The sequence below is a fragment of the Petaurus breviceps genome, unplaced genomic scaffold (assembly GCF_028583685.1).
Source record: "Petaurus breviceps papuanus isolate PSGF00001 unplaced genomic scaffold, PetGlider_PUasm1.0 176, whole genome shotgun sequence".
Classification (NCBI taxonomy): Eukaryota; Metazoa; Chordata; class Mammalia; order Diprotodontia; family Petauridae; genus Petaurus; species Petaurus breviceps.
The window spans coordinates 9,317,436-9,331,037 of NW_027185771.1; the positions used below are offsets into that span (position 1 = coordinate 9,317,436).

General features: G+C 39.5%; 1 long non-coding RNA gene across 1 annotated transcript; it reads right to left on the reverse strand.

The window, feature by feature from the left end:
- Positions 1-409: 409 nt before the first annotated feature.
- On the reverse strand, positions 410-13,352 carry LOC138159582 (uncharacterized). The gene is made up of 3 exons (XR_011167915.1): positions 13,264-13,352; positions 7,301-7,470; positions 410-1,096 (listed from the first exon to the last, which is right to left on the reverse strand). It is a non-coding gene; the product is annotated as an uncharacterized lncRNA (long non-coding RNA).
- Positions 13,353-13,602: the final 250 nt, after the last annotated feature.

The following is a 13,602-nucleotide window of genomic DNA, read 5'->3' on the forward strand; positions in this document are numbered from 1 at the left end:
TGCTCCACTTTCCACTAATCATCTTTTAATTAATTACTTATTTGTCTGAGGCTGGTATTCCCCAGTGGACTGCACACTCAGAGAAGATAAGGATTGTTTTGTTTTTGCCTTTTATATCCTTAGCATTTGCCACAATACTAGGTGTCTAACGAATAATTGTTGAATTGAAGCATTTAGTCCCTCAATAGACTACTTGTAAAGATAAATTGAAATGCTATCAAATGAGCTTCCAACTCATGCACATGTACGTACAAACATGCACGTGCACAAACAGAATCACACAGACATATACACAAACACTTCCTCAGTCCCAGGTCCTGTGGGGGTGGTCGATGTAGTCACAACCAAAACACCCTGTAAATAATCCCCAAACACCTTCTTGGGTGAAATTACTTACTTCCTTCTCCAGGAGGTGCCTTATGATATCAGTTGGGAAGAATGAATTCAACCCAAGAGCTCTCTAAGGGGCCAAACTTTGACCAAAACAATTTGCTGGTGTTAGACTCAACCCTTCATTAGTAACAGATTACCACCCCCTAACATACCTTGAAGCTCAGGCCACCCGGTATTTTCTGCTCTTTAATGGAACATCCAACAGTCTTGGGTGGGCTCCTTGGCCTTTTCAAATTGGATGATTTTTCACATCATTGTTAACCTTTTCTTGTATAGGAGGAACCAACAAAAGAGGTGACTCTTTCCTGTCTGAGTCCATAGTCCTTCTGTCATGACTGAGGTAGGAAGGAACAAGGGGAACCTAGGACAGGGCTGGGGTAAATGGGGGATGCTAGTAGCCAGTGGAGGTTTGGGGCTGGCCAGAATATAGAAAACAAAATCGTGTTTTGTCTTTTCTTCCCCCTCTGGTTGTTGTTGTTATTGCTGGCAAATATACAAAATAAAGTCAAAAATTAAGACAAGGAAGGTGGAAGGCAAATGACCTTACTCTCTTCACTTAGCTTTTGCTCTTACTCAACTTCATTTATATGCCAGTAAAAGTGGGCTGAAGTTTTTTTGCTCCAGCCTTCTTGCAGCTTCTGTTTCTTAAAAATTTTTGGCAGTCTCCCAAATGAATTTTTTTGGGGAAAGCAGAATTCCCATCCTGTTAAAAACAAACAAAAAAAGTTACAAGGAGTTTTCTTTTTTTTCTTTAGTATTTTGTTTTCTCCCAATTACATGTAAAATCAATTTTTAATATTCATTTAAAAAAGTATCCTTCAATCTGCATTCAGAAACCATCAGTTCTTTCTCTGGAGATAGATAGCATTTCTCATCACAAGTCTTTCAGAGTTGTCTTGGATCATTGTGTTGTTGAGAATAACCAAGTCATTCACAGCTGATCATCTTACAATATTGCTTTTACTTTGTACACAACACATTTCGCTTTGCAACAGCTCATGTAAGTCTTTCCAAGTTTTTCTGACACCATCTTGTTTGTCATTTCTTATATCCCAATAGTATTCCATCACAATCACATACCACAATTTGTTCAGCCATTCCCCAACTGTTGGGCATCCCTTAATTTCCAATTCTTTGCCACCAGAAAAGAGATGGGGGTGGCTAGGTGGTGCAGTGAGTAAAGTGCCGGCCCCGGAGTCAGGAGGACCTGAGTTCGGTTCCAGCCTCAGACACTTAACACCCACACACACACAAAAACTAGCCGTGTAACCTTGGGCAAGTTACTTAACCCCAATTGGCTTCTAAAAAAAAAGCCAAAAAAAAAAAAGATAAGAGATGCTATAAATATTTTTGTACATATAGGACCTTTTCTTTTTTTCATCTCTTTTTGGATATGAACCTATGTAATGGGAATGCAAATTTGGAAGATCTTCCCTGCCCCTAGGCTAAAGTGCACCTGAAGCCTGGGGTGGGAGGCTTGTTTTTCAGTAGATACTTCTTGATTGGCCAGTGAGTCAATAAGGTTGTTACATTCTGTGAGCCAGGAGAAGGCTACATAAGCCCTGATGTGTAGCTTTGTTTTGGGGGCTCACTTTGAGAAGTGTTCTGTGATTTAATCTGTATTCTGGGAAGCCGTTGTTCAGGGCCCCCCGGCTTTGAAAAACCCAGATGTGGAAACCCAGATGTTGACTGGCTATGGATGTAATGGTTGGACAGTTTGGAAATCTGTCTACTTGATCTGTTTCTGTCTTGATAATTCTGCCTGTATACTTCGAAGTTCGGGGTGCTGATCTTTTCCCCTGAACGAGGTAAATGATATATGTCTGACTGATTAAAGTAAGCTTGTTAACCCATTTTGAGTTGCTTTCCTTTATCAAAGCAGATCCAAGAACCTGTGGTGGCGGCAAACCCTGAAGACCCTTGGGGTGCTTGCTGCTACAACCTAGTAGTGGTATTGGTAGGTCAAAGTGTATGCATGGTTTTACAGCCCTTTGGGCATAGTTTCAAATTACTCTACAGAATGGTTTAATCAGTTCACAACCCCACCAACAGTGCATTAATGTCTCATTCCCCCACATCCCCTCCAACACTTGTAATTTTCCTTTTCTGTCCTATTAGCCAGTCTAATAGGTATGAGGTAGTACCTCAGATTTGTTTTAATTTGTCTTTCTCCAATAACTAGTGATTAAGAGCATGTTTTTTCACATGGCTATAGATAGCTTTGATTATTTCATCTGAAAACTGTTCATATTGTTTAATCATTTTTCAATTGGGGAATGACTTTTATTTTTATGTTTGACTCATTTCTCTATGAATTTGAGAAATGAGGCCCTTATCAGAGAAACTTGCTTCAAAATTTCTTTTCACAATTATCATTGCTAATTGTATTTCTCTTCATCCCATTCTCTCTATCTCTGTCTCTTTCTCTTCCCCCACTTCCCAATCCTGGTTTATTTTATTCTCTCTCTCCTTTCACCCTGTCCCTCCTCAAAAGTGTTTTGCTTCTGACTACCACCCTCCCCAATCTGCCCTCCTTTCTATCCCCACCCCCTTCTTTGATCCCTTTCCCCTCCTATTTTCCTATAGGGTAAGATACATTTTTATACTCAATGGAGTGGGCATATTATTTCCTCTTTGAGCCAATTCTGATGACAGTAAGGTTAACTCACTCCCACCCTCTCCACCTCCCCTATATTTCCCTCCACTGTAAACATTTTCCTTGCCTCTTTTATGTGAGATATTTTACCTCATTCTAGCTCTCTTTCCCTTTTTTTCTCTGCATTCCTCTTTCTTATCCCTTAATTTAATTTTTTTAGATATAATCCTTTCATATTCAACTCACACCTGTGCCCTCTGTCTATATATATTCCTAATTGCCCTAATAATGAGAAAGTTCTTATGAGTTACAAGTATCATCTTCCCATGAAGGAATGTAAACTTTTTAACCTTATTAAGTCCCTTGTGAGTTCTCTTTCATGTTTACCTTTTTATGCTTCTCTTGAGTCTTGTATTTGACAGTCAAACTTTCTATTCAGATCTGGTCTTTCCATCAAGAATGCTTGAAAGTCCTCTATTTCATTGAATATACATTTTTTCCCCTGAAGGATTATACTCAGTTTTGCTGGGTAGGTGATTCTTGGTTGTAATCTTAGCTCCTTTGCCCTCTGGAATATAGTATTTCAAGCCCTCTGACTCTTAAATATAGAAGCTGCTAAATTTTGTGTGTGTTATCTTGACTATGGATGAATGATAATTGAATTGCTTCTCTCTGGTTGCTTATAATAATTTTTTCCTTGACCTGGAAGCTCTGAATATTCCTGGGAGTTTTCATTTGAGATCTCTTTCAGAAAGTATTGATGGATTCTTTCAATTTCTATTTTACAAATAGAATATAAATCAGTTATTTTTTAATTTCTTGAAAGATCATGTCTAGGCTATTTTCTGAACATGACTTTCAGATAATTTTAAAATTATCTCTCCTAGGTCTATTTTCCAGGTTATTTGTTTTTGCAATGAAATATTTTACATTGTCTTTTATTTTTTCATTCTTTGGCTTTGTTTTGTTTTTTGATGTCTCATACAGTCATCAGCTTCCATTTGCTCAATTCTAATTTTTAAGGAATTATTTTCTTCAGTGCGCTTTTGTACTTCCTTTTCCATTTGACCAATTCTACTTTTCAAGGCAGTCTTTTCCTCATTGGCTTTTTTGGATTTCGTTTACCATTTGGTCTATTTTTTTTTTAAAGCAATTGGGGTCAAGTAACTTGCTCAAGGTTACATGGCCAGTTATTGTGTGTGGGTGTTAAGTATCTGAGGCCAGAACCGATCCCGGGCCTCCCGACTCCGGGGCCAGCTCTCTTACTCACTGCACCACCTAGCTGCCCCTATTTTGTTTTTTAAGGTGTTATTTTCTTCAGTATTTTTTGTGTCTCATATTTTTTCTTGGAGGCTTTGGCTATAGGAGCTTTGCCTTTGTTATCTTCTTCTGAGTGTGTCTTTTGATGTTCCTTGACACCATAGTAACTTTCTATGGTCAGAATTTTTTCTCCTGTTTGCTCATTTTTCTAGTTTATTACTTTACTTTTAATTCTTTGTCAAAGTGGGGCTTTGCTTCCAGGGTGGAGGGTGCATTATCTCAGATTTCAGGGGTTTTGTGTAGCTGTTTTTGTGATACTTCTAGAAACCTGTAAGTTTTCAATTCTGCCAAGGTGGTATGAGCTAAGGAAGGATGCATTTACTATTTTCCTAGCCTGTGCTCTGTTCTATGAGCAACCATAAGCACCCTTTTCTGCCCTGTAACTGTGATGAGTCCCTGCTCTGCAAAAGTTGCAAGCTCTGATATGTTAATACTCCTCTTTGTCCTGGAACTGCCACCCAGGAATGTGACCCAGATCTGAATATGGGTAAAGCAATGAGTCCTGCCCTGAGTGTCAGCAAAGAGATCCCTGTAGTCTCCTTCTTATCAATTTTTCAATACCCTTACCACCTGAGAGTTCCAGAGACAGTTGATGCTGCTTATTCAGTGGCTCCCAAGGCCCTGGGACCCTGTCTGGACTGGCACATGCTGCACTGGATTGTGCTCCACTCTCACCCAGATGTGACAGACCTTTCCTGCTGATCTTCTAAGTTGTCTTTGGCTGGAAAAAATTATTTCACATCATCCTTTTGTGGGTACTGCCACTCCAGAAATTATTTTAAGGCATTATTTAGAGGTTTTGGGTGGGGTTTTGGGGATAGCTCAGGCAAGTCACTGCCTTTTTCTCTGCCATCTTGGTTCTGCCTCTACAGTTTTCTAATCCTAAATTGGATAGTTGTCTGGGGTATAAATTTCGAATCCATAGTAGATACAGAGTCAATAAGATAGACTTAGTTTTAGTCTGGAATATTCTAGCTGGCTTCTGTAGGCTTCCTGGTTAAAGGTGTTATGATTCAATATTCTAATGGCTATGTATTAATAGAGTTCAGCCTGTCTCGGTGTGTGCATGTGCATGTGAGTATGTGTATGTGTATGTGTATGTGTATGTGTGTGTGTGAGAGAGAGAGAGAAAGAGAGAGAGAGACAGAGAGAGATAAAGAGAGAGAGAGAGACAGAGAGAAAGAGAGAGACACAGAGAGACGGAAAGAGAGAGAGAGAGAGAGAGAGAGAGAGAGAGAGAGAGAGAGAGAGAGAGAGAGGGGCTTTGTGACTACCAGAACTTAGTAGAAAGTACCATGATTATATCACCCAAAGTAATCAGCAAACCTTTATTAATGGAGGCATGAGTTGCCTCAGCCAGGCATGTTCTGTGGCCATAAGTGTTCCTTTCACATTTTAGCTCTGGGTACTTGGATTTCCAGTATCTACCATATAGCCCTTGTGTTCTCTGATCATATGTTCCCTGTGTTTGTGTCTGCATGTACAGGGGCAGTAGCCTGTGGGAAAGCATATCTCATGTGTGCATAGGGAAAAGGGGACAATGGGAATATTTCTTGACATTTTATTTATTGTGCTTCTTGATTAAATGCTTTTTCCCCCCTTTGCCCTAGCAAAAAAAAAAATAGAAAAATGTTCAGCTCCTCTGATATACCTACCTTATATCTTGCCTCCTGATCCAGTATTCCATACTGAAGCTCCATTCTTTTCTTTTTTAAAGCAATTGGGGTTAAGTAACTTGCTCAAGGTTACACAGCGTAAGTGTCTCAGCCCAGATTCGATCCCAGGTCATCCAGACTCTGGGGCTGGTGCTCTTACTCACTGTGCTACCTGGCTGCCCCATTTCTTTTGACTATTTTCCCCATTTTCTTCAACCTTTTGAATTTTGACCTTCCAAAGGAACCCTGGTACCAACTTGGCCCAGCTTTTTGGCTTATGCTTTCAATGAATCATAACATGGATACCTTCACCTTCCCTCACATGTGCTCAATTCCAAATGCTAGAGGGCCCTTTCCTGTTGTGGGATACAATTATGCTATCATCTATTGCCACTTTCTTGTGTGACTTTGGGTAAGTCACCTCTTGGACCTCAATTCTCTTATGTATAAGATGAGGGTATTGGACTAGATAACCTCTAAAGTCTCTTCCAGTTATGATTCCTAGGATAGAATAATGGGTCAGCTCAGCATTGCCTCCAGCTATTTCCATCATGAGAAAGTTTTCAATTCTTTTTTTTCTGGCACATAGTCCTCTCTATGATCAAAACAGGGTTATTAAAAAAAGCATGGGGTCATTGATCTGAAAATGGCTTCCATCTTCCAATAATTAGAGGGTAGAGCCCTTGATGGGGACCCTTAAATCGCTCTCTCTGACTACTGAATTTCCATGAAAATTATCCATGTTGGTTTGCCTATTTGTTTGATTGTTCTTTCTCAATCTCCTTTGCTGGATCACTAGCCATGTTCAATGTGTGGATGTACCTCAGGCTTGTATCCTGGCACCTTTGCTTCTCTCTCTCTCTCTCTCTCTCTCTCTCTCTCTCTCTCTTTCTGTCTCTTCTCTCAATGATTTAATCAGCTCCTAAGAGTTCAACTATCAGTTCTATGTAGACAACTCCCAGGTCCATATATACAACCCTAGACTCTACCGAATTTCAATTCTACACCACCAACTGCCTGTTGGTATTCTGTACAGGATGTACCAGAGGCATCTCATAACCTACATGTCCAATACCCATTCTATCTCTTCTTCCCCGTCCCCCCTCATAATAAAACCTGATCTCTTCTTCTTAACTTCTCTTTTTCTGTTTTGGGCACCACCACTAGGCACCTAGTCAGCAACATCAGAGTTAGCCTTAGTTCTTCCCTCTCTTTTACCCCTTTTTGTCCACTTAGTGACCAAGTCTCATGAATTATTCCACCAAAAGTTTCTCCCAACCATCATCTTCTTCCTGTCATGCTGTCATCACTCTTCGTCAGGTCTTTCACCTCTTACCTGGACTACTGTCATAGCCTTCAAATCAATGTCTGTTCCTTAAGCCTCTTCCCTGTCCAATCTACCCTTCGAACAGCTGCTAAATTTATGTCCCTGAAGTGCGTTGTTTGTGCTGTTGTTGTTGTCTATTCTTGAAGAGCACCATGATCTCAGGAAGGTGATGCCATGACCTGCAAGTGAATGGGATTTGAGTCAGGGCCGTGCAAAGTCACCAGCCATGCTCTTGGAGCCATCTGGGTTCAGTGGCAAGATATAGATCAGAGTGACTGGAGATTCTTGCTCAAAAAACTACTAGCTTTTCACTGCTTATTGGAGCATAGACAAACTCCTCTCTTTGGCATTTAAAACACCATCACAATCCGCTCTAGTCTACCTTTCCAGGCTTATTGGAAATTAACTTCTTCATGCACCTCCCCCCCACCCCCCATCCAGCCAAATTAGGAAAGTACTCATTGTCACAGAACATTCTGCCTCCTGCCTGTGCCTATGCTCAGGACAGGCTATGTGTCTACTCCTACCCCATCTGCACCTCTTGGGATTCTGCTCCTTTCAGAAGCACTCAGCCCAAGTACCATCTCCTATGGGAAATCTTTGCTGATCTCCATACCTGCTAGAGTCTCCTGCGTCCAGCAGAAGTTACTTATAGTAACTTTTATAAATGTTTTGCATTGGTTTAGCAAATGTTGTTTCCCTCTGAGAGAGAGTGTTAGCTAATCAATGGCAGGATCTATTCCTTCCTTCCTTCCTTCCTTCCTTCCTTCCTTCCTTCCTTCCTTCCTTCCTTCCTTCCTTCCTTCCTTCCTTCCTTCCTTCCTTCCTTCCTTCTTCTGTCTTTTTATCACCAGTGTCTAGATCAGTAATGGTGGCTGTTACATGGTAGATGCTTAATGAATACTTGTTGAATGAATGAATGAGTGAGTGAGTGAGTGAATGAATGAATGAAACGCCTACAATCCTTGGTCTTGTATTCGAGACATCACCATCTGGCCACCACTGGAGAGTCATCTTTACAGGTTCATCTCCCACAACTCCCTTCGGGACTCCTGTTCTATCTTGTACTAGCATGCTCCCACTTCCTTTGATTCCCCAATATCCCTCATCTGCAGGGCTTTGCTCCTCCTGTTCAAAACTGGCACGTGTAGCCCCTCTCTCCCTTTTCTACTTATGTGATTCCTGCTCATTCCTCCAGGCTCAGATTACATACTACCTTCCCCACGAAGCCTTTCGTGATCTTCCTGGGCAGAAGTCTTCTCTTCTCCCAGTTCACCTTCATAATCTAGTTCCAGTCGATTTCTTCAGGGGCATTGTTAAATCATGTTCCGTCATGTATTCAGGTAACTATTTGATAGTGACCTTCCTGAGGGCAAGAAATGTTTTTGCCTTTCTTTATATTCCCAGAGCTGAGCACAGTGCTTGGCACATAGCAGCTACTTAATAAGTATGGCTAGATGGCCCAGTGGATAGAGCACTGGACTTGGAACTGGAAAGACTCATCTTCCTGAGTTCAAATCTGGTCTCAGACACTTACTAGCTGTGGGATCCTGGGCAAGTCACTTCACCCTGCTTGCCTCAGTTTCCTCATCTGCAAAATGAGCTGGAGAAGGAAATGGTAAACCACTCCAGTGTACTTGCCAAGAAAACCCCAAATGGGGTCATGAAGAGTTGGGCATGACTGAAATGACTCAACAACAATAAAAGGCACTTAATAAATGTTTGTTGACCTGACTCTACATTGAAATCAATTTGACTTATTTCCTGTTTCCTAAACTCAGCATCCCCTCACTTCCATGTCTTTGGACAAGCTTCTCCACGTTCCTAGAATGTATCTCCTCTTTCCCTTTGCCTCTTAGTACCTTTAGCTTCTTTCATAATTCAGCTCATGTGCCAGCTCCTATGGGAAGCCTTTATTGATCTTTTTAGTTGCTGGTGTTTTCTCCACCCTCAAATTATCTTGTGCATGTGTGTGTGTATATATATACACATATATGTATATACACACACACACATAAAAATAATATATGTATATATACCAACACACACCCATGCATATATGTGTATTTGTATATACATACACAGTATACATATACACATATGGTAGGTCCACAGATAAATATATGTACAGACATGTATATATATATAAATATACACATTTGCATGTATATCTATAAAGTGTGTATATATGCATATATTTATATCTATCTATCTATCTATCTATCTATCTATCTATCTATCTATCTATCTACTCTGTAGACCTACCATATCTTCCCAATAAAATCAAAGCATCTTGAGTTCAGGAACTATTTTGTTAATTTCTTTTGGTATTTTCTGTGCCTAGTACATTGCCTTGAACATAGCATGTATTTAACAAATACACATTGGATTGAATGGATGGTTATTGGACAGCAATTGGTATTTCTCTTAAAGAGCCACCATATTCTGCTTGGCTTGTGCTAGAATTCATTTGTGTACATGCTAGTATTTTGTTGTTGTTCCGTTGTTTCAGTCATGTCTGACTCTTTGTTATCCCATTTGGGGTTTTCTTGGAGTCGTTCCTTTTCCAGCTCATTTTACAGATGAGGAAATTGGGGCAAACAGGGTTAAGCAATTTACCCAGAGTCATATGGCTATTAAGTATCTGAGGCCTGATTTGAACTCTGGATTCCTGGATTCCAGGCCTGGGACTGTACTCACTGTGCCACCTAACTGCCCTTTATTTGATAGTATTACACCTCTTTTAAGACTTTAATCTCTTTAAGAATGAAGACTATGTCCTACTACTTTACATCTCATCTCCTAGGGCAGGGTCTTAAACATAATGACTGCTTGTAAATATTTGTGGAATGAGTGAATAAATCTGTGGAGCATAAATTGGAAGACATTTAAGGGTCACCTTATTGTGAAATCGCTGAGTAGGTCAGTATGTAAAATAAAATCCTTTATGGAAGGATGGGGATAGGCAATTTTAACTAATAAACAGCAGGAAATTAACTGAGTCATCACCACAGGCACTGAATTAAAGTGACCAAAACATAGATCTTCCTTGTTAACAGTTTTGAGGTCACATTTGGTTTGAAATAGTTTTAGGGATTGGGAGTAATGCTGTACTACACACCCTTAAATGTAATATTTCCTTATTTGGACTGCTCCTGCTTTGCTACTGAAAACCAGGCATTTGCAAGTGATTCAAATTAATCTGCAATTGTTAACAGTCTCTTGTAACATGCAGTGTAGTTGTAACTGGTAGAAAGAATCCTGGACACACAGTCACAAGACCTAGGTTGAGGCATATCAGCTCCAGAATCAGAGGACATGGGCTCAAATCCTACCTAGACACTGAATTCTTGGCAAGTCATTGAACTTGTCTGAGCAAGGTACCTCATATATGAAATGAGGCAGTTGGTCCAGTTGGGTCTCTGAGATCCCTTTCAGGTCTGGATTATGATGCTTTAAGCCCTGGCTTCCCTGATCCCTAGCCTGGACAAATTTCTTCATCTTTCTGAGCCCTGAACCCCTGTTTGAGAAGTGGGGATTGATATGGTGTTGGGAATAGCCAATGAGAAGCCATTCTATGGAAGGGCTTTACAAGACTCAGGGTTATGTATGTAATTCTGATGTCACCTGTAATTTCTACATGGTGTGTGTGTGTGTGTGTGTACACACATACACATACAATTGTGTATATACACAAATATTTTCAAAGGCAGTCCTCATACCTGGAATGCCCTTCCTTCTAATCTCTGCACCCTTCCTTCAAGTCCCCACTAAAATCCTGCTTTTCTCTAGGAAGCTTTTCCTGATCTTCCTGAATTCTAATAATTTCCTTTTATTAATTATCTCCAGTTTATCCTGTCTACAGCTTGTTTGGTCATAATTTGTTGTCTCAAGATCGTGAGTTCCTTGAGAGCAAAGATTGTCTTTTTCTTTGAATCCCCAATGCCTAGCACAGAGACAGGCATTTAGGAGGTGCTTAATAAATGCTTATTGACTGACATTGATAGCTGTATACATATATATGTGCATATATTTTGTATAATACACATATATACACAATTAATACCTTATTTGCACATACACATACTTTCATATAAATGTGTATATCTCTATATCTTCAGTCCTTTAGCTTGAGACTCAAGAATGAGGTAAGTGTTTTTGGAGCTGTAGGGAGTCATTTGATTAATTTCTATAGGACCATCTGATCTCCTTTTCTGTGTTTGGATTCAACCAACTTTCTTAGTCAATTGGAACTGTCATAACATTAAATCAATTCAGTCTTTTCAAGACAGCCAAAACAATTAAACTTGCTATCCATTTAGGTATCTCTGCTATTTAGATGTATTCTTGATGAATGCATACTAAGCCTCATAGAAAAAGAAATCCAGCATTTAGATAAGGGGGAGTTATACTGAAATAACTTTTCCCTTATTGTCTAAGAGATTGCTCTCTGTGAAATCATTTTGACTTATATTTGCTAGCATCATTACACACAAGGCTTACAAAAACAAGCTTTTATTTCTTTTTAAAAAAAATTAATAAAGAAGCAATTAGGAGGGGTGGCTAGGTGGCTCAGTGAATAGAGTACCGGCACTGGAGTCAGGAGGACATGGGTTCAGATCTGGTCTCACACACTAAACACAAAAACTAGCTGTGTGACCCTGGGCCAGTCTATTAACTCCAATAGCCCTCCAAAAAGCAAAAAAAAAAAAAAGAAAAGACTTCATCAGTTCTGGGGCAGCCAGGTGGCGCAGTGAGTAAGAGTGCCAGCCCCGGAGTTGGGAGGACCGGGGATTGGTTCCAGCCCCCAAAACTTAAAACCCCCCCCCCCACCCCCCCCATGAACTGGCCATGAAACCTTGGGCAAGTTACTTAATCCGAATTGCTTTAAAAAAAAAAAGAAGTAATTAGGCATTGAAATAGCTAGAGTTCTAGCCTTGGGTTTGGGAAGACCTGAATTCAAATTTGGCTTCAGACATTTGTTGGTTGTATGATCCTGGGCAAGTCACTTAACTGCTTCCTGCCTCAGTTTTCTTATCTGTAAAATGGGGATAATAATAGTACCTACCTGCCAAGTTTATTATGAAGATGAAATGAGATTGTATTTATAAAGCACTTTATAAACTTTAAAGAACCATATAAATGATAGCTGCTTAAAAAAGAAATATTAAAAAAGGCTAATAAATCATTATAATATTATTATAATACATATGATTAAAATTATAACATTATTATACCATAGTATACATATTTTAAACATCTACAGTAGCACAAATAATATAAATTATATAGATACTATATTATAATAAATATAACAAATCATAATATGATAAATTATGTTTCAACAAACTGTAATATAATGAATTGTAAAATCAATCACAATAAAATTAAATAATCAATTAGATTTATAAATATTAAAATATTTATTGATAGTACTAGTTTCCATTTATATCGAGCCTTCCCATTTTCTTTATTTTCTTTTTGTCATGCAAAAGTGTCTTACCTAGGGTTGCACAGCTAATAAATGTCAAGTGTCTGAGGTTGGATTTGAACTCAGATCCTCCTGCTTTTAGGGCTGGTGCTCTATCCACTGCACCACCTAGCTGCCCCTAGCCTTCCCATTTTCAAAGAGCTTTCAGATCTATTATTACTTCAACCATGGAGACTCAGTCATTTGCTTCCTTTGAAGTACAGATCAGATGCCTATAAAATCTCTCTCATTCCCCCTAGTTGCTACTCTTTCCCTCATCAATTTACATATACCCACACAGGTATTTTTATGCACATGTATGTATAGGTACATACACACATATTTTAAAATATGTATATACACAATGCTATATAGACATATACAGATGTGTTATATATACACACACAAACATATGCATCTATGTTTACATGTTTGTGTATATTTATGCACACACACATATGTGCATACGCACACACACACACACACACATATATATACTCACGTGTAACAGGGGTTATCCCCACATATTGCATGGCATTGTGTGTGGCTCAAAAGTGAGGCAGACAATTCTAGCCTCTTCTTCTCTGCTCCTTCCCACCCCCAACCCCTTCCTCCTAAGGGAGACTAATTCCTGTCAGGAGGGGAAGCAGGAACTTGCAGCCAAGGCCACTGATCTCATCAGGGAGAAGGGGTACTGTAATAGAATTATATCTATCTGGATCTATATTCTTTAACTGTAGGGGGTGTGATCAGGTTAAAGCTAACTTCTGATCATTTTTATTTTTTTTCGGGAAAAGAGGATCCTAAGCTTTATATTCAAAGCTCGACTCCTTTCCCACCA